Source organism: Rhinoraja longicauda, chromosome 10 (genome assembly GCF_053455715.1).
Source record: "Rhinoraja longicauda isolate Sanriku21f chromosome 10, sRhiLon1.1, whole genome shotgun sequence".
NCBI lineage: Eukaryota > Metazoa > Chordata > Chondrichthyes > Rajiformes > Arhynchobatidae > Rhinoraja > Rhinoraja longicauda.
In genome coordinates this window covers 53256119-53278829 of record NC_135962.1, presented here as the reverse complement: position 1 = coordinate 53278829, position 22711 = coordinate 53256119, and positions in this window count along the sequence as shown.

Sequence of the window (22711 nt, the reverse complement as noted above, 5' to 3'; positions counted from 1 at the left end):
AATGCAAGTAGTAGAAGCCTGAGAAGAACCCGAGGGGCAACCTTTTCATTGAGAGGGTGGTGGGTGTATGGAATGAGCTGCCACAGGAGGTAGCTGAGGCAAGTGCATTAACATCATCATAGTCATCATCGGCAGTCACTCGAAGCAAGTATGACCGTCCTCTCCATAGGGTCGGACGCCTGTGCGTGACTTTGTTTAACGTGGGGAGACTGGTGCACAGACAGCCGCCACATGGTCCTTGACAGATCTGGGTCAGGATCCAGTGGCATGGAATCCAAGACGACCGGAGACCCAGAGTACATTAACAACATCTAAAAGACACTTGGATAGGAAAGGTTTAGGGAGGTATGGACCAAATACGGGCAAACGGGATTTGCCTTATCTTGGCCGGCACGGCTTGGATGTGTTGAGTTGAAGGGCCTGTTTCCACGCTGCTGTTCAGCCCTCCTGCCCGCTCCGCCATTCGTTAGATTTTGTCCGATTATCTCTGCCTCCGCATTGCTTTCCTGCACTAATCCCACGTCCCAGGATTCCCTTTTCCATCGTTCCTCTCCCCCCCCCCCCTCCCTCCCCTTTCAATCCCATCTCTCTATCTCCCCCCTCACTATCCTCAAATGCTTTTACTTCACAAAATGCTGGAGTAACTCAGCAGGTCAGGCAGCGTCTCAGGAGAGAAGGAATGGGTGACGTTTCGGGTCGAGACCCTTCTTCAGACTGAAGGATCTCACCCATTCCTTCCCTCCGGAGATGCTGCCTGACCTGCTGAGTTACTCCAGCATTTTGAGAAATAAATACCTTCGATTTGTACCAGCATCTGCAGTTATTTTCTTACACAATCCTCAAATGCTTTGCTATTTCCTGCCTTCAAGTCACAACAGAAGTAGTTATTCTGTTTTACAGAGCAATTTCACATTGAGAGTTAACATAAACACGTATAATTATTGTTTTGACATTGAAGACGATATAAAAAGGAACATATGCCTGGAAATTCGTTCTGAGTCAGTAGTGCTAAATGTACTCCATAGATTTCATTACAATGGATTTTGAAAGCACAGTACAACAGAGTGAAACGACCATATATCATGCTGATCGCCACACAGACTGCCCTCAGTGTTGTTGATTTCCTGCATAATATTCAGTAGATTAGCTTCTTGGTTGTTAATGTAGGTTATAAACTGGCAGATTGAATATTTCTCATAGGTAAGGAACTGGAAGGGCAGTATCTCCAGTGAGCTGAGATTTAATAAAGGAGTTCTTTCTTTGACTTATAGTTCCCCTTCTATTCAACGAAAATATTGGACAAAAATAACACCCTACGTCTTTACCGATTTCAAGTCGATTTACAGAACTGGTCAGAGATGCAAAATCATTCAGCTACACGTCTAAAAATGTAGCAGCAACAGCAAACTCCATTGTATTGATATTCTATCTGTCCAATGTGACCATGATTCTTTTACATTAACGATTCTCATGTCTGTCCAAGCACACTATCATCCTTTAAAACACATCAAATATAATTAGAATAAATCCCTTTTGTTCTGTTTCGATTTTTCAGGGGCATTCATTGCAAAAAAAAAAAAGATTTCAATCTGACTTAATCCAAGATGAATATATCCATTGAGACTCATAGAGTTGTATTGCACAGAAACAGGCCCTTCGGCCCACCATGTCCACACTGATTTTTTTGCCCATCTACACTCATCCCATTTGCTTGCGTTAGAACAATATTCTTCAATGCCTTGCTAATTTAAGTACCTGTCCAAATGTTTCGTAAACATCGACTTTTTTTAGTGATACACACCTCAGAAGCAGGCCCTTCGGCCCACCGAGTCCGTGCCGACCAACAATCACCCCATACACTAACACTATCTCACACACACCAGAGACAATTTTTACCAAAACCAATTAACCTACAAACCTGCGGGTCTTTGGAATGTGGGAAGAACCCGAAGAAAACCCACGCGGGTCACGGGGAGAATGCACAAACTCCGTTCAGACAGCACCCGTAGTCAGGATTGAACCTGGGTCAATGGCGCTGTAAGGCAGCAACTCTACTGCTGCGACACCGTGCTGCCCAGTATCGTGCGGCACGGTGGCGCAGCGGTAGAGTTGCTGCCTTACAGCGAATGCAGCGCCGGAGACTCAGGTTCGATCCTGACTACGGGCGCCGTCTGTACAGAGTTTGTACGTTCTCCCCGTGACCTGCGTGGGTTTTCTCCGAGATCTTCGGTTTCCTCCCACACTCCAAAGACGTACAGGTATGTAGGTAAATTGACTGGGTAAATGTAAAAATTGTCCCTAGTGTGTGTAGGATAGTGTTAATGTGCGGGGATCGCTGGGCGGCGCGGACTCGGTGGGCCGAAGGGCCTGTTTCTGCGCTGTGTCTCTAAATCTAAAAAAAAATCTAAACTCCTCCATCTCCTCTGGCAGCAAGTTCGAGATATCCTCTGTGTAAAAGAAAAACCTTTCAAAGCCTCGTTAAACCTTCTTCATCGCATCTTAAACCTATTTCGTGTTTCTGATACTTCTACCCCAGGAAAAAGGTTCTGAGTATTCAATCTTCTCTTAGGTGGAAGCATTAGGAAAATAATATTAATCTGCAAAATGTACAGGTCACTAAATGTTCTGGATCAGGATTAGAACTTTCTGACTCAAAAGGAACGACTCTACTCTTTATCTGCCTTATTGAGTGTGGAGATGGCAGGTGAAACAACCCAATAAATGGCAACTAGATGGGCAACTTTAAGCAATTTTCTGGAAGGAAGACACCAAAACTAATAGAATAAACCGCCCACACTAAACATTTGGATGATCTGTTCAGCAGCCATGCAAATCAAATTAAACCTCTGTGCTGAGATTGGAATAATTTTGTTACCTGTCACCTACCTGTAGTGTGACTTGTAAGAATCTGCTCAATCATTACTTCAGGTTGAAGTGTCACGTAAACCGGATGAGGATTTGAAAAGGTTGAAGAAACCAATTTTGTTCAGAGCCTCCAGGTTCAGGAACAGCCCCTTCCCAACAACCAACAGGTTGGACTTGTAGTTTGAACACTACAGAGAACAACTAAACTTCGAACTATGAACTGCCTTTGTTGCCATAGGGACTTTGGGCTTTTTGCCTTGTTTTCCACTAAATTGGTTTTTTTTGTGAAGATAGACGCAAAAAGCTGGAGCAACTCAGGGGGCCGGGCAGCATCTCTGGAGAGAAGGAAGGAAGGTCTGAAGAACGGTCTCAAACCCAAAACGTCACCCATTCCTTCTCTCCAGAGATGCTGCCTGCCTCGCTGAGTTACTCCAGCTTTTTGTGTCTATCTTCGGTTTAAACCAGCATCTGCAGTTCCTTCCTGCACATATTGTTTTTAAAAAAATATATTGAACATTTCTTTGTTTATTTATTATATTTTATAGTTTGAGTGCTGTGCGTACAATCCTGTTGTACTGCTGCAAGTACGAAATGTCAATGTAATTTGGCACATACGACAATTGAACTCTCTTGACCATCTCTCTTGGTTTGCCAGTTACATGTAGGTGTTTATTTAATCATGAAATACAAAGTACAACCTGCACAAGATTGTAGTAATAGTTATAAATAACATTTTAAAAGATGAATGACGTAATGATAATAGGACACATAAGTCCCTCAGTCAACACTCCTCTCTACTATGCTGGGCAATTTTCCTTATTTTTAAGTGCTATTGAATCCATTCATTTCTGCTTTTCACTCAGAGGCTCTAGGTTGTTTTGGTGATTGCATCTTGTTCAGTTAGCACTTTAAATCTTATCTCCCACAGACAAGGTTGCACTGACAGATTACGTTGAACTATCGGTTTGACAATACCTCCTGATTGAGTAAAATGTCTCCACCACCTGCGCTAGGCGGTAAAACCACCAACGTGACCTTTTGTACACAAACCATCTTTGTGGGAACTGATTCAAACGATGATCCGTGTGGGAAAAGGATAATAGAATCATCCATAACATTCGTCTCGTTCAATAAAAGTTTTCAAATGTATCTGTTTCCAGTGCACAGGTTCCTCATGGGAAAAGAAGCAGTTCGATTTGCCACATGAAATCTGTGAAAGCTCAGATCCAATGGAAAACCTGTGGGCTGATGAATAGATGATAAATGGTGAGTGGAAAGAGAACTGAGCACCCAACAAATAGGTCTCCATGACATGGGCAGGTTTCGCAACACTCTCAAAACCATCTCTAGGAGAATTAGGTTAAGAGGGAATGATTGAATGGCGGAGCAGATTTGATGGGCCGAATGGAGGGCGTGCAGCGTAGGTTTACACGGTTAATTCCCGGGATGGCGGGACTGTCGTATGTTGAAAGACTGGAGCGACAAGGCTTGTATGCACTGGAATTTAGAAGGATGAGAGGGGATCTTATTGAAACATATAAGATTATTACGGGGTTGGACACGTTAGAGGCAGGAAACACGTTCCCAATGTTGGGGGAGTCCAGAGCCAGGGGCCACAGTTTAAGAATAAGGGGTAGGCCATTTAGAACAGAGAAGAGGAAAAACATTTTTCAGTCAGAGAGTTGTAAATCTGTGGAATTCTCTGCCTCAGGAGGCAGTGGAGGCCAATTCTTTGGATGCTTTCAAGAGAGAGCAAGATAGAGCTCTTAAAGATAGTGGAGTCAGGGGGTATAGGGAGAAGGCAGGAACGGGGTACTGATTGTGAATGATCAGCCATGATCACATTGAATGGTGGTGCTGGCTCAAAGGACCGAATGGCCTACTCCTGCGCCTATTGTCCATTGTCTATTGAATGGCCTAATTCTGCTCCTATCACTTATGAACACGATAGCCCAGGTACCCAAAAGCCCAGTCTGCTGAGAGCCAAGAACCAAAGAAAGTTTATCAAGGGATAGAGACACTTAATGCTAACTGAAAGGAACTCTCCAATTATAACTCCATAATAAATCAGTTTAGTTGTCACGTGGATGTCACGTGTTTATTATTGTCACGTGGATGTGGAGAGGATGCTTCCACTGGTGGGAGAGTCTAGGACTAGAAGACATAGCCTCAGATTTAAAGGACGTTCTTTTAGGAAGGAGATAAGGAGGAATTTCTATAGTCAGAGGGTGGTGAATCTGTGGAATTCTTAGCCACAGAAGGCTGTGGAGGCAAAGTCAGTGGATAAATTTAAGGCAGAAATAGATAGATAGATTCTTGATTATCACAATAGAACCAGTTTAGTTTAGAAATACAGCATGGAAACAGCGATCGTACAAACCCTATACAGACAGCACCGTAGTCAGGAGCAAACCTGGGCCTCTGCTGTTAATGCATGAACTTATATTGCAATTAATTTATTGTAATTAATTTATTGTAATTAATTTATTAGCCAAGTATGAAAACATACAAGGAATTTAATTTGCCAACGGTCATACAAAAAACGCAACAAGATACTTAACCACATAAAAATTAAACGTAGACTTAAACAGCCACCACAACGGCGTGTGAGAATCCCCAGGGCACACAGCACAAGCGGAGAACCACAGCCATCAGTTCAATGTCCAGGCCACACACACACACTCCTTCACCGTGATGTGACCAGAGTTTTACCGACTGCTGTCACTCTCCCTGCAGTCCCTGGTCTGCCCGAACAGTCAGAATGTCGTCCACACTCGCACTAGACTCTAGGTTGGCCTCATGGAGCCATGTCCCCGCAAACACCGAGATCACTGCACTCACGGCGCTCCCTCCGAGTCCTCACCAGTGCAGGCAGCACGGCCATCTTGTTTTTTCCGTGACCTCACATTTTTCCCCGCTGTGATGGAAGGGCAAATAACATATAACTTCTTTCCTCCTTTTCTCCCGCGGTCGAAGCAAACAAAACTTCAGCAGTCGGGGCGATCGAAGCCCCCGCGATCGGGGGCAGTCAAAGCTCCTGCGGTTGGAACTATGTTTGCTAGTTCTTAAAGATGTAGAATGTTGTTAGGCCCCTCAAGCCCATGCAGCTCCCAGTAAATTCCCACCTGTCCCATGCCCCTGTAACCTATTCTCTTTCAGATGCCATTTAATTATGACCTTGGGAAAGATACAGGATTACAGATGCTGGAATCTTGAGCAGAGCACTATGTGCTGGAGGAACTCAGTGGGTCAGGCAGCATCTGTGGAGGGAAAGCGTAGATGACGTTTTGGGTAAAAAAAAAAAAATTGTTGCTTAGTTTAGTTTAGAGGTACAGCACGGAAACAGGCCCTTCGGTCCACAAAGTCCGTACCAACCAGTGATCCCCGCACTATCCTACACACACTAGGGACAATTTACATTCATACCAAATCAATTAACCTGTACGTCTTTGGAGTGTGGGAGGAAACCGAAGATCCCAGACAAAAAAACCCACGTGGTCACGGGGAGAACGCACAAACTCTGTACACACAGCACCCTTAGTTGGGATCAAACCTGGGTCTCTGGTGCTGTAAGTGCTGTAAGGCAGCAACTCTACTGCTACGTCTCTGTGCCGCCCTGAATTATGTTTTTTGGTTGGGTCCCCTCTTCAGTCCCTGAGGCCCTTTGACATCTCCTCATACCAAACGAAGGCAGGTGGGACTATTGTAGCTGGGACATGTTGGCTAGTGTGGGTAAGTTGGGCCAAAGGGCCTGTTTCCACTCTGTGACTCTATCTCTGGATTACTACCAGTGCCACGTGCTAGTCAGAGTAGGAATAGGAGGATATTTCAGATGAATACGTGGCTTGAAAAATGGTGCAAGGGGGAGGGATTCAAATTTTTAGGACATTGGAACCAGTTCTGGGAGAGGTGGAACCAGTACAAACAGGACGGTCTGCACCTGAGCTGGAATGGAACCAATGTCCTAGGGGGAGTGTTTGCTAGTGCTGTCGGGGAGGATTTAAACTAATGTGGCAGGGGGATGGGAGCAGGAGCAGAGAGACAGAGGGGTGTAAAATGAGGGTAGAAGCAACAGGTAGCAAGGTGAAAAGTAAAAATGACAGGCAGACAAATCCAGGGCAAAAATCAGAAAGGGCCACTTTTCAACATAATTGTATAAGGGGTAAGAGAGTTGTAAAAACAAGCCTGAAGGCTTTGTGTCTCAATGCAAGGAGTATACGTAATAAGGTGGATGAATTAAATGTGGAGATAGTTATTAATGATTATGATATATTTGGGATTACGGAGACATGGCTCCAGGGTGATCAAGGCTGGGAGCTCAACATCCAGGGATATTCTATATTCAGGCAGGATAGACAGAAAGGAAAAGGAGGTGGGGTAGCGTTACTGGTTAGAGAGGAGATTAAAGCAGTGGAAAGGAAGGACATTAGCTTGGAGGAAGTGGAATCGATATGGGTAGAGCTACGAAACACTAAGGGGCAGAAAACGCTAATGGGAGTTGTGTACAGGCCACCTAACAGCAGTAGTGAGATTGGGGATGGCATCAAGCAGGAAATTAGAAATGCATGCACTAAAGGTGCAGCAGTTATAATGGGTGACTTCAATCTACATATAGATTGGGTGAACCAAACTGGCAGGGGTGCTGAGGAAGAGGATTTCTTGGAATGTTTGAGAGATGGTTTTCTAAACCAACATGTCGAGGAACCAACGAGAGAACAGGCCATTCTAGACTGGGTATTGAGTAATGAGGAAGGGTTAGTTAGCAGTCTTGTTGTGCGAGGCCCCTTGGGCAAGAGTGATCATAATATGGTAGAGTTCTTCATTAGGATGGAGAGTGACAAAGTCGATTCAGAAACAAGTGTTCTGAACTTACAGAAAAGTAACTTTGAGGGTATGAGGCGTGAATTGTCCAAGATAGACTGGCGATTGATGCTGAAAGGGTTGACGGTGGACATGCAATGGAAGGCATTTAAAGGTCGCATGGATGAACTACAACAAGTGTTCATCCCAGTTTGGCAAAAGAACAAATCAGGAAAGGTAGTGCATCCGTGGCTAACAAGGGAAATCAAGGATAGTATTAAAACAAAAGATGAAGCATACAGATTAGCCAGAAAAAGTAGCATACCAGAGGACTGGGAGAAATTCAGAGTCCAGCAGAGGAGGACAAAGGGCTTAATTAGGAAAGGGAAAATAGACTATGACGGAAAACTGGCAAGGAACATAAAAACAGACTGCAAAAGCTTTTATAGATATGTCAAGAGAAAAAGATTAGTTAAGGCAAATGTAGGTCCCTTGCAGTCGGAAACAGGTGAATTGATCATAGGGAACAAGGAGATGGCAGACCAATTGAACAAATACTTTGGTTCTGTCTTCACTAAGGAAGACATAAACCGTCTGCCGGAAATAGCGGGGGACTGGTGGTCTAATGAGATGGAGGAACTGTGGGAAATCCAGGTTAGTCGGGAAGTGGTGTTAGGTAAATTAAATGGATTAAAGCAGATAAATCCCCAGGGCTAGATAGGCTGCATCCCAGAGTGCTTAAGGAAGTAGCCTCAGAAATAGTGGATGCATTAGTGATAATTTTTCAAAACTCTTTAGTTTCTGGAGTAGTTCCTGAGGACTGGAGGGTAGCTAATGTAACCCCACTTTTTAAAAAGGGAGGGAGAGAGAGAAAACGGGGAATTATAGACCAGTTAGCCTAACATCGGTAGTGGGGAAAATGCTAGAGTCAGTTATTAAAGATGTGATAGCATCACATTTGGAAAGTGGTGAAATCATCGGACAAAGTCAGCATGGATTTACCAAAGGCAAATCATGTCTGACGAATCTTATAGAATTTTTCGAGGATGTAACTAGTAGAGTGGATAAGGGAGAACCAGTCGATGTGTTATATCTGGACTTTCAGAAGGGCTTTGACAAGGTCCCACATAGGAGATTGGTGTACAAACTTAAAGCACACGGTATGGAGGGTTCAGTTTTGAGGTGGATAGAAAATTGGTTGGCGGAGAGGAAGCAAAGAGTAGGAATAAACGGGTCCTTTTCGGAATGGCAGGCAGTGACTAGTGGGGTACCGCAAGGCTCAGTGCTGGGACCCCAGTTATTTACAGTGTATATTAATGATTTGGACGAGGGAATTGAATGCAACATCTCTACGTTTGCGGATGACACGAAGCTGGGTGGCAGTGTTAGCTGCGAGGAGGATGCTAGGAGGCTGCAGAGTGACTTGGATAGATTAGGCGAGTGGGCAAATGCATGGCAGATGCAATATAATGTGGATAAATGTGAGGTTATCCACTTTGGCGGCAAGAACAGGAAAGCAGAGTATTACCTGAATGGTGACCGATTGGGAGAAGGGGAGATACAACGTGACCTGGGTGTCATGGTGCACCAGTCATTGAAATCAAGCATGCAGGTGCAGCAGGCAGTGAAGAAAGCGAATGGTATGTTGGCATTCAGAGCAAGAGGATTTGAGTTTAGGAGCAGGGAGGTTCTGCTGCAGTTGTACAGGGCCTTGGTGAGACCGCACCTGGAGTATTGTGTGCAGTTTAGGTCTCCTAACCTGAGGAAAGACGTTCTTGCCTTAGAGGGAGTACAGAGAAGGTTCACCAGATTAATCCCTGGGATGGCGGGACTTGCATATGAGGAAAGACTGGATAGACTGGGCTTGTACTCGCTGGAATTTAGAAGACTGAGGGGGGATCTTATAGAAACATATAAAATTCTTAAAGGGTTGGAGAGGCTAGATGCGGGAAGATTGTTCCCGATGTTGGGGGAGTCCAGAACCAGGGGTCACAGCTTAAGGATAAGGGGGAAGTCTTTTAGGACCGAGATGAGAAAACATTTCTTCACACAGAGAGTGGTGAGTCTGTGGAATTCTCTGCCACAGAAGGTAGTTGAGGCCAGTTCATTGGCTATATTTAAGAGGGAGTTAGATGTGGCCCTTTTTGCTAAAGGGATCAGGGGTTATGGAGAGAAGGCAGGTACAGGCTACTGAGCTGGATGATCAGCCATGATCATATTGAATGGCGGTGCAGGCTCGAAGGGCCGAATGGCCTACTCCTGCACCTATTTTCTATGTTTCTATGCTTCTATCACTTAGCTTGCTAACGTTTATTTCTTGAATACCGAATAAACATCTTTCTATTGATTTTCAGATTTCTGGCTAGCTTTATCTCATATTCTAATTTTTCCTTCTTAATCAATCCTTTATGCTTTTGCTACAATGTTCTTCTGACCTGCTACCCATCTTGAACTTGATATTTTTTTGCGGATGGAGAATTGAAGGGGACTGATACACTGGATTTATGTCAATTCTACATGGAGCTTGTTTGCCTGGGCATCAGTAAACTTTGACTGCCATCTACTGGATAAACAGCAAGATGGTTAAAAAAATAGGAACACATAGTTATATAGGAACATTTCCCACAGGACTTTGGGTACTTATGTCTCCCTTACCTTTAACCCTAGTTAAGTGAGGTGGTTTTTGGTTTTCAGTCCATGGTTTTTATATTTATATATTCAATTTAAGGATGTGGAATCACTGGAAAGGTTAACATGTATTGTTCCAGCCTTTCCTCTTTTCCAGCATTCTCCCCCCAACCCAATTCAGTCTGAAGAAGCGTTCCGACCCAAAACGTTGTCTACCTATTCCCTCCACAGCTGCTGCCCGGCCCACTGAGTTCTTCTAGCAGCTTGCGTCTTGCCTACGATTCCAGCATCCGCTGTTTCTTGGGCCTCACATTTACTGTTCTTTCTTCCAGTCAGCACAGTGATAGAGTTGCTGCCTTACAGCGCCAGACACCCCGGCTTCGATCCTGACTTAACTGTACGGAGATTGTACGTTCTCCCTGTGACCGAGTGGGCTTTCTCCGGGTGCTCTGGTTTCCTCCCATACTCCAACGACATGCAGGTTTGTCGGTTAATTGACTTTGGTAAGTGTGTAATTTATCCTTGGTGTGTACAATAGTGCGAGTGCAAGGGGGGAGCGCTGGTCGGCACGGTTTCGGTGGGCCAAAGGACCAGTTTCTGCACTGTATCTCTACAGTAAAGTCTAAAGAGTTCATGGAGAAGGTGATGGGGAAACACCTTCTTGAATTGTTGCAGTTTATGTGGTGAATCAAAGTGGAAATTCCATTGTGCTGGGGAGTGGGCGGTTCTGATGACTTTGATCAGTTGTTGATGGAATACATGACTATTTAATTATATTCTGTCTCTGTACCTTACTTTCACTCGGTGGAATTACATCTTGGGGAAATCCATTTTCCGTTGCTGCATTTCCGGATTGGAACATTTATACAAACCACAACACTAGTCTCTCTTGCCTCAGTCCTGCCAGCTCACTTACTGCAATGGCTATGTGCCTTCGTATATGTCATAAGGAATAGGAGTAGAATTAGGCCATTCGGCCCACCCAGTCTACTCTGCCATTCAATCGTGGCTGATCTATTTCTCCCTCCTAACCCCAGGCTCCCCGTAACTGACACCTGTACGATTCAAGAATCTCTCTATCTCTGCCTTAAAGGTATCCACTGACTTGGCCTCCACAACCTTCTGTGGCAAAGAACTCCACAGATTCACTGCCCCACCAATTCATCATCTTCACAATCCCACCAAGTCTACAGGAAAATTCTTACTTGCAAATGGCCAACTATTCAGTCCATTTCCAGTTTGCAATAGGGCCTGATATGGGACACACGTCAATCCATTAAGCACCTACTTACGCTTCCCCCATTTACTGTCTACATTTCTATCAATTCTCCTCGGATGCTGCTACCACCACCCCCATTTCACCTTCACTGGGGGGGCAATTTACAATGGGGCCATAAATCTACCAACCTGTGCATCTTGGGGACGCGAGACTAAACTGGAGCATCCAGAAGTAACACATGCAATCACGGAGAGCGTGCAAACTCCACACAGACAGCACCGGAAACTAGATTGAACCGGATTATTGGAGCGGTGAGGCAGCAGCACCACCAGCTGCACCACTCCAGGATTTTCTATTTACATTCCAAAGTATCAGGGGTGAAAAATAGGATTATTGACGTTATCTTAAATAAACCTCTGTTACTTGCACGTCTCATGTGCACAGGTAGAGGCAACTATTGGAAGTACTCACCCAAATTAGAAATGTTACAACTGAGGTTTTATGTGTAGGGTGTAATGCGATGGCTCTGGGCCTCTACTCGCTGGAGTTTAAATAGACAATAGGTGCAGGAGGAGGCCATTCGGCCCTTCGAACCAGCACCGCCATTCAATGTGATCATTCTCAATCAGTACCCCGTTCCTGCCTTCTCCCCATACCCCCTGACTCCGCTATGGATGAGAGGGGATCTGATTGAATCCTACCAAATTATGAAAGGCCCAGATAGAGTGGATGTGGAGAGGATGTTTCCAGCAGTGGGAGTCGAGGACCAAAGTGCACAACTTCAGAATAAAAGGGTGCACCTTTAGGATGGCGATGAAGAGGTTTTTTCTTTAGCCTGAATCTGTACCACACACTGTGGAGGCCATGTCATTGGTTATTTTTAAAGCAGAGATTGATATGCAGCCTCGCTGGCAGAGGAACTTAACTGTTTCTTTGCTCGTTTCGAGGTGAAAGCTGCAGTGGCAGACATAACACCCTCTCCAGCACCTGACAGCAACACCTTCACTGTGCAGGAGTATGATGTTAAGCGCGTGCTCAGAGCAGTGAATCCCAGGAAAGCTGCAGGCCCCGATGGTGTGACGGGCAGAGTGCTGAGGGAATGTGCAGACCTATTATCTGAGGTCTTCACAAAAATCTTCAACCTGTCCCTTTTAAAATCCACCATCCCTCCCTGCCTGAAGTCCGCCACAATCATCCCACTGCCGAAAAAGTCTGTCATCAGCGGCCTTAACGACTACCGTCCGGTAGCACTCACACCGGTCATCACAAAGTGCTTCGAGAGACTGGTCCTGCAGCACATCAAAGACAGCCTCCCACCCACCTTCGACCCATACCAATTTGCCTACAGAGCAAATAGGTCTACAGGGGATGCCATCGACACTGCTCTTCACACTGCACTGACCCACCTTGAACACCAGGGGAGCTATATGAGGATGCTCTTCCTCGACTTCAGCTCTGCCTTTAACACGGTCATCCCGAGCAGACTGGTCACCAAACTTTCTGACCTTGGATTTTCCCAAACCATCTGCCAATGGATCAAGGACTTCCTGACCAACCGCCCCCAGACCGTCAAAATAGGCCCTCACCTCTCCTCCACCATTACACTGAGCACCGGCTCACCACAGGGCTGTGTGTTGAGCCCCATCCTTTACTCCCTCTACACTCACGACTGCGCCCCCACCCATCCCACCAACACCATCATCAAGTTCGCGGATGACACGACTGTGGTTGGACTCATCTCAGGAGATGAGACAGCCTACAGGGATGAAATCCAAAGGCTGGCAGCATGGTGTTCAGTGAACAATCTTGTCCTGAACTCCTCCAAAACAAAGGAACTTATAATTGACTTTAAGAAAACCAGTGTAGAATACGACCCACTCTACATCAATGGGGTCTGTGTGGAAAGGGTACCCGCTTTCAGGTTCCTGGGTACGCACATCGCAGAGGATCTTACCTGGTCTACCAACACCATCACCACAGTGAAGAAGGCACAGCAGAGACTCCACTTCCTGAGGATCCTCAGGAAAACCAACCTGCAGGAGAAGCTCATGATGTCCTTCTATCGCTGCTCCATCGAGAGGAGGTACGGACACTTTGAAGAATATAAAAGTGGATAAGTCTCCAGGTCCTGATAGGATATTCCCTAGGACATTGAGGGAAGTTAGTGCAGAAATAGCAGGGGCTATGACGGAAATATTTCAAACGTCATTAGAAACAGGGATGGTGCCGGAAGACTGGCGCATTGCGCATGTTGTGCCTTTGTTTAAAAAAGGTTCTAAAAGTAAACCTAGCAATTATAGACCTATTAGTTTGACGTCTGTGGTGGGAAAATTAATGGAAAAGATACTTAGGGACAATATATATAATTATTTGGATAATCAAGGCCTGATTAGAAACAGTCAACATGGATTTGTGCCTGGAAGGTCATGTTTGACTAATCTTCTTGAATTTTTTGAAGAGGTTACCAGGGAAATTGATAAGGGCAAGGGTGTGGATGTTGTCTATATGGACTTCAGTAAGGCATTTGACAAGGTTCCACATGGAAGGTTGATTAAGAAGGTTAAATCGTTGGGTATTAATAGTGAGGTTGCAAGATGGATTCAACAATGGCTGAATGGGAGATACCAGAGGGTAACGGTTGACAATTGTATGTCAGGTTGGAGGCCAGTGTCTAGTGGAGTGCCCCAAGGATCTGTGTTGGGTCCACTGTTGTTTGTCATTTACATTAATGATCTGGATGATGGTGTGGCAAATTGGATTAGTAAATATGCAGATGATACTAAGATAGGTGGAGTAGTTGATAATGAGGTAGATTTTCAAAGTCTACAGAGAGACTTGGGCCTTTTGGAAGGGTGGGCTGAAAGATGGCAGATGGAGTTTAATGCTGATAAGTGTGAGGTGCTGCATTTTGGTAGGACAAATCAAAATAGGACGTACAGGGTAAATGGTAGGGAATTGAGGAATGCAGTGGAACAGAGGGATCTGGGAATAACTGTGCATTGTTCCCTGAAGGTGGAATCTCATGTGGATAGGGTGGTGAAGAAGGCGTTTGGTATGCTTGCCTTTATAAATCAGAGCATCGAGTATAGAAATTGGGATGTAATGTTGAAATTGTACAGGGCATTGGTGAGGCCGAATCTGGAGTATGGTGTGCAGTTCTGGTCGCCAAATTATAGGAAGGATGTCGACAAAATGGAGAGGGTACAGAGGAGATTTACTAGAATGTTGCCTGGGTTTCAGCACTTAGGCTACAGAGAGAGGTTGAACAGGTTGGGTCTTTATTCTTTGGAGCGTAGAAGGTTGAGGGGGGACTTGATAGAGGTTTTTTAAATTTTGAGAGGGACGGACAGAGTTGACGTGGGTAGGCTTTTCCCTTTGAGAGTGGGGAAGATTCCAACAAGGGGACATAGCTTCAGAATTGAGGGACAAAGGTTTAGGGGTAACATGAGGGGGAACTTCTTTACTCAGAGGGTTGTGGCTGTATGGAATGGGCTTCCGGTGGAAGTGGTGGAGGCTGGCTCGATTTTATTATTTAAGAGTAAATTGGATAGGTATGTGGATAGGAGGGGATTGGAGGGTTATGGTCTGAGTGCAGGTAGATGAGACTAGGTCAGGGAGAATGGTCGGCGTGGACTGGTAGGGCCGGACAGGCCTGTTTCCATGCTGTAGTTGTTATATGTTATATGTTATACTGTATAACCACATGGTATGCCAGCTGCTCAGAAAAGGACAGGAAGGCCCTTCAGAGGGTCATCACGATGGCCCAGAAGATCATCGGCTGCTCACTGCCCTCCCTGGAGCACCTGTTCAGCCTACGCTGCCTCAGTAGAGCAGGCAAAATAATAAAAGATCCATCCCACCCCGGCCACCGTCTGTTTGTTCATCTGCCCTCTGGTCGACGTTTCAGGTCGATCAAATCCCGAACAAACAGACTTAAGAACAGTTTTTACCCCAGGGCCATACGAGAACTGAACACTACCTTCTGCACTAGGCAACACTGTTAAAAAATCTTTTGTACTTAATATAATTGTATTTATTTGTTTTTGCATTTATTGCATATATGTTTTTACGCACCGTCAGGATTGGCTATTTTTTAATTTCGTTGTACTCGTTGCAATGACAATAAATGAATATTATTATTATTATTATTATTATATAGGTTCTTGACTAGTAAGGGCATCAAAAGTTACGGGGAGAAACCAGGAAAATGGGGTTGAGAGGGAAATAGAGATCAGCCAGAATCAAATGGCGGAGCACATTTGATGGGCCAAATGACCCAATTCTACTCCTATGTCTTATGATCTTGTCTTCCAGTTCAAGTAAAAAGTAACATAAAGATTGTGGAAGGACGAGGACAAATATCACAGTAAGGTTGATAGTCATTTTGATGAGTAGCCAATTAGATAATTAATGAGCTGACAAATTAATACTCTTTAGCAGAGGACCAACTCTCTGGAACAGCACCTTGATAGAATGTGTTATTGCACTGCATCACAGACCTTTAATAGCTTGCCGAGAACATCAATCCAACTCAATGTAACCCAGGCTTTTTCCAGGAAGTTTGGAAGTTTGGAACAGTAATTGAAGCCATGTATCCCAGAGGCTGCCTCAAGGGTGACAGTCGAAAATGCAATTTTACTCCAAGGAATTTTTACACCTTACACCTGGATATTATCAATGGCCGATGAAACTGTTCCACAAAGCTGAGCAGAGCGTAAGTAAAGCAAAGGAGCTTCAGCAGCTGATAAAGTAACATTATAAACATCATAACAAGAGGAGTTGAGTATAGGAGCAAAGAGGTCCTTTTGCAGTTGTATAGGGCCCTAGTGAGACCGCACCTGGAGAACTGTGTGCAGTTTTGGTCTCCAAATTTGAGAAAGGATATTCTTGCTATTGAGGGCGTGCAGCGAAGGTTTACTAGGTTAATTCCCGGAATGGCGGGACTGTCATATGTTGAAAGACTGGAGCGGCTCGGCTTGTATACACTGGAATTTAGAAGAATGAGAGGAGATCTTATCGAAACATATAAGATTATTAAGGGGTTGGACATGTTAAAGGCAGGAAGCATGTTCCCAATGTTGGGGGAGTCCAGCACCACGGGCCACAGTTTAAGAATAAGGGGTAGGCCATTTAGAACAGAGATGAGGAAAAACTTTTTCAGTCAGAGAGTTGTAAATCTGTGGAATTCACTGCATCAGAAGGCAGTGGAGGCCAATTCTTTGAATGCAATCAAGAGAGAGCTAGATAGAGCTCTTAAGGATAGCGGAGTCAGGGGGTATGGGGAGAAGGCAGGAACGGGGTACTGATTGAGAATGATCAGCCATGATCACATTAAATGGTGGTGCTGGCTCGAAGGGCCGAATGGCCTACTCTGCACCTATTGTCTATTGTCTATCCCATGGTTACAATAGGGTTCCATGCCCGAGAACCTTTAGTAATCCGGCCCATATCCCTCTAAACCTTTTCTCTCCATGTGCTGGTCCAAATGTCTTTTAGATGTTGTTATTGTACTTGCCTCAGCCATTTTCTCTGGTAGCTTGTTCCATACACCCACCACAAGGTAGAGTTGCTGTCTTACAGCGCCAGAGATCCATGTTCGATCCTGACTACGGGAGCTGCTTGTGCGGAGTTGGTACATTCGCCCCGTGACCTACGTGGGTTTTCTCCAGGATCTCCGGTTTCCTCCCACACTCCAAAGACGTAGAAGCTTTTTAGGTCAATCGGCTTAGTATACAGTAATTGTAAATTGTCCCTAGTGTGTGTAGGATAGGATAGCCGAAGGGCCTGTTTCTGTGCTGTATCTCTAAACTCTAAACTAAACCTGCTGTGTGAAAAAGTTGCCCCTTAGGCTCCCATTAAACCTTTTCCCTCTCACCTTAAACCTATGCCCTCCTATTTCTTGATTTATCTCCTCTGGGTTCTCAATGTGCACTCGTTATAGAAAATAGCTCTGTACTTCAACAGATTTAGGCTTATAATTTGGCAGTAGGTCACATACAGATGACATTAAATCGTTTACTTTGTGAAGATAAACAATAATAATGAATGTGGAGAAAGGTAATGAGACCGAAATGCCTGGAGTAAAAAATTATGTGATGCACTAGGAACTGATATCAACCAATTGCAGACATTAAACACAGGTATGTAAATCATGTTGAATCTTCAGCTCTTAGCTGTAGGCAGAAGCTTTCTTTATGAATTACTTGAGTATGTGGAACCGGAGACTGTGGGAAAATCCTCCTCAACCTAAATGCTTGTTCTCTGCACAAGAAGGACTGAAGTCAATATGTCTAAATGATCCAGAAACTTGAATAAATAATAAGGGGCAGCGCAGTGATGCAGCTGTAGGGTTGCTGCCTTACAGCGCCAGAGACACGGGCTCGATCCCGACTAAGGGTGCTGTCTGTTCGGTGTTTGCACGTTCGCCCCGTGACCGCTTGGGTTTTCGCCCGCATTCCAAAGACACGCTGGTTTGTAGGTTAATTGGCTTCTATAAATTACATAGAAACATAGGTGCAGGTGGAGGCCATTCGGCCCTTTGAGCCAGCACCGCCATTCATCGTGATCATGGCTGATCATCCACAATCAGTAACCTGTGCCCAACTTCTCCCTATAGAAGAGGAGAGCAGTAGTAATAGGGGACTCTATAGTGAGGGGGTTAGATAGGCGTTTTTGTGGACGCAGTCGGGAGACCCGGATGGTGGTTTGCCTCCCTGGTGCCGGTGTCCGGGATGTGTCTGAGCGTGTCCAGGATATCCTGAAAGGGGAGGGAGAGGAGCCAGAGGTCGTGGTACATATAGGTACCAACAATATAGGTAGGATAAGGGAAGAGGTCCTGAAAGGAGAATTCAGGGGGCTAGGAAGTGAGTTAAAAAAAAGGACTTCCAAAGTAATAATCTCAGGCTTACTGCCTGTGCCACGCGATAGTGAGAATAGGAATGGAGTGAGGTGGAGGATAAATACGTGGCTGAGGAACTGGTGCAGGGAGCAGAGTTTCAAGTTTCTGGATCATTGGGACCTCTTCTGGGGGAAGTATGACCTGTACAAAAAGGACGGGTTGCATCTGAACCCGAGGGGAACCAATATCCTGGCGGGGAGATTTGCTAAAATAACTGCGGAGACTTTAAACTAGTACGGTTGGGGGGAGGGACTCAAACACAGATAGCTAATAGGCAGTGTGTGAGGCAGGAGGCAGAAAATGGAAACACTCAGACCCAATATGTAGGAGAGAAAGAAGGGAAAAGAAATAAACTGAGAATAAGAAATGATGGGTCCCTTAAATGTGTATATTTTAATGTTAGGAGCATTGTAAGAAAGGTGGATGAGCTTAGAGCCTGGATTGACATCTGGAAGTATGATGTTGTGGCGATCAGTGAAACATGGTTGCAGGAGGGTTGCGATTGGCAATTAAATATTCCAGGATTTCATTGTTTCAGATGTGATAGAATCGGAGGGGCAAGAGGTGGGGGTGTTGCATTGCTTGTCAGGGAGGATATCACAGCAGTGCTTTGGCAGGACAGACTAGAAGGCTCGATTAAGGAGGCTGTTTGGGTGGAACTCAGAAATGAGAAAGGTTTAGCAACACTTATAGGGGTGTATTATAGACCGCCAAATAAGGAACGAGAATTGGAAGAGCAAATATGTAAGGAGATAGCAGATATTAGTAGTAAGCACAGAGTGGTGATTGTGGGTGATTTCAATTTTCCGTATATAGACTGGGAATCACATTCTGTTAAAGGGCTGGATGGTTTGGAGTTTGTAAAATGTGTGCAGGATAGTTTTTTGCAGCAATACGTAGAGGTGCCTACCAGAGAAGGGGCAGTGTTGGACCTCCTGTTAGGAAATGAGATGGGTCAGGTGACGGAGGTATGTGTTGAGGAGCACTTTGGGTCTAGTGATCATAATGCCATTAGTTTCAATATCATTATGGAGAAGGTCAAATCTGGACCAAGGGTTGAGATTTTGGATTGGAGAAAGGCTAATTTTGAGGAGATGAGAAAGGATTTAAAAGGAGTGAAATGGAAATTGTTGTTTTATGAAAAGGATATAATAGAGAAATGGAGGATATTTAAAGGTGAAATTTTGAGAGTACAGAGTCTTTATGTCCCTGTTCGGTGGAAAGGAAAGAATAATAATTTGAAAGAGCCGTGGTTTTCCAGGGAAATTGGACACTTGGTTCGGAAAAAGAGGGAGATATACAATAAATATAAGCGGCAGGGAGTAAATGAGGTTCTTGAGGAATATAAAGAATGTAAAAGGAATCTTAAAAAGGAAATTAGAAAAGCGAAAAAAAGATATGAGGCTGCTTTGGCAAGTAATGTAAAAGTAAACCCCAAGGGGTTCTACAGATATGTCAATAGCAAAAGGATAGTGAGGGATAAAATTGGTCCATTAGAGAGTCAGAGTGGACAGCTATGTGCTGAGCCGGAAGAAATGGGGGAGATATTAAACAATTTCTTTTCTTCGGTATTTACCGAGGAGAAGGATATTGAATTATGTGAGGTAAGCGAAACAAGTAGAGTAGTGATGGAAATTAGGAGGATTAAAGAAGAGGAGGTACGGACACTTTTGAAGAATATAAAAGTGGATAAGTCTCCAGGTCCTGATAGGATATTCCCTAGGACATTGAGGGAAGTTAGTGCAGAAATAGCAGGGGCTATGACGGAAATATTTCAAACGTCATTAGAAACAGGGATGGTGCCGGAAGATTGGCGCATTGCGCATGTTGTGCCTTTGTTTAAAAAAGGTTCTAAAAGTAAACCTAGCAATTATAGACCTATTAGTTTGACGTCTGTGGTGGGAAAATTAATGGAAAAGATACTTAGGGACAATATATATAATTATTTGGATAATCAAGGCCTGATTAGAAACAGTCAACATGGATTTGTGCCTGGAAGGTCATGTTTGACTAATCTTCTTGAATTTTTTGAAGAGGTTACCAGGGAAATTGATAAGGGCAAGGCTGTGGATGTTGTCTATATGGACTTCAGTAAGGCATTTGACAAGGTTCCACATGGAAGGTTGATTAAGAAGGTTAAATCGTTGGGTATTAATAGTGAGGTTGCAAGATGGATTCAACAATGGCTGAATGGGAGATACCAGAGGGTAACGGTTGACAATTGTATGTCAGGTTGGAGGCCAGTGTCTAGTGGAGTGCCCCAAGGATCTGTGTTATGTCCACTGTTGTTTGTCATTTACATTAATGATCTGGATGATGGTGTGGCAAATTGGATTAGTAAATATGCAGATGATACTAAGATAGGTGGAGTAGTTGATAGTGAGGTAGATTTTCAAAGTCTACAGAGAGACTTGGGCCTTTTGGAAGGGTGGGCTGAAAGATGGCAGATGGAGTTTAATGCTGATAAGTGTGAGGTGCTGCATTTTGGTAGGACAAATCAAAATAGGACGTACAGGGTAAATGGTAGGGAATTGAGGAATGCAATGGAACAGAGGGATCTGGGAATAACTGTGCATTGTTCCCTGAAGGTGGAATCTCATGTGGATAGGGTGGTGAAGAAGGTGTTTGGTATGCTTGCCTTTATAAATCAGAGCATCGAGTATAGAAGTTGGGATGTAATGTTGAAATTGTACAGGGCATTGGTGAGGCCGAATCTGGAGTATGGTGTGCAGTTCTGGTCGCCAAATTAGAGGAAGGATGTCGACAAAATGGAGAGGGTACAGAGGAGATTTACTAGAATGTTGCCTGGGTTTCAGCACTTAGGCTACAGAGAGAGGTTGAACAGGTTGGGTCTTTATTCTTTGGAGCGTAGAAGGTTGAGGGGGGACTTGATAGAGGTTTTTTAAATTTTGAGAGGGACGGACAGAGTTGACGTGGGTAGGCTTTTCCCTTTGAGAGTGGGGAAGATTCCAACAAGGGGACATAGCTTCAGAATTGAGGGACAAAGGTTTAGGGGTAACATGAGGGGGAACTTCTTTACTCAGAGGATTGTGGCTGTATGGAATGGGCTTCCGGAGGAAGTGGTGGAGGCTGGCTCGATTTTATTATTTAAGAGTAAATTGGATAGGTATATGGATAAGAGGGGATTGGAGGGTTATGGTCTGAGTGCAGGTAGATGAGACTAGGTCAGGGAGAATGGTCGGCGTGGACTGGTAGGGCCGGACAGGCCTGTTTCCATGCTGTAGTTGTTATATGTTATATGTTATATCCCTCGATTCCATTAGCCCCCAGAGCTATATCTAACTCTCTCTTAAATCCTTCCAGTGATTTGGCTTCCACTGCCCTCTGTGGCAGAGAATTCCACAAATTCACAACTCTCTGGGTGAAAAAGGTTTTTTCTCACCTCAGTTTTAAATGGCCTCCCCTTTATTCTAAGACTCTGGCCCCTGGTTCTGGACTCCCCCAACATTGGGAACATTTTTCCTGCATCTAGCTTGTCCAGTCCTTTTATAATTTTATATGTCTCTATAAGATCCCCTCTCATCCTTCTAAACTCCAGTGAATACAAGCCTAGTCTTTTCAATCTTTCCTCATATGACAGTCCCGCCATCCCAGGGATCAATCTCGTGAACCTACGCTGCACTGCCTCAATTACAAGGATGTCCTTCCTCAAATTAGGAGACCAAAACTGTCACAATACTCCAGGCGTGGTCTTACCAGGGCCCTATACAACTGCAGAAGAACCTCTTTACTCATATACTGAAATCCTCTAGTTATGACGGCCAACATGCCATTAGCTTTCTTCACTGCCTGCTGTACCTGCCAACTTTCAGTGACTGATGTACAAGGACACCCAGGTCTCGCTGCACCTCCCCCTTACCTACACTGACACCATTGAGATAATAATCTGCCTCCTTGTTTTTGCCACCAAAGTGGATAACCTCACATTTATCTATATTATACTGCATCTGCCCACTCACTCAACCTGTCCAGGTCACCCTGCAACCTCCTAACATCCTTTTCGCAGTTCACACTGCCACCCAGCTTTGTGTCATCTGCAAACCTGCTAGTGTTACTTCTAATTCCTTCGTCCAAATCATTAATATATATGGTAAAGAGTTGCGGCCCCAACATTGAGCCTTGCGGCACTCCACTCGCCATTGCCTGCCATTCTGAAAAGGACCAGTTTACTCCTACTCTTTGCTTCCTGTCTGCCAACCAATTCTCTATCCATGTCAACACCCTACCCCCAATACCATGTGCTCTAATTTTGCTCACCAATCTCCAGTGTGGGACCTTAT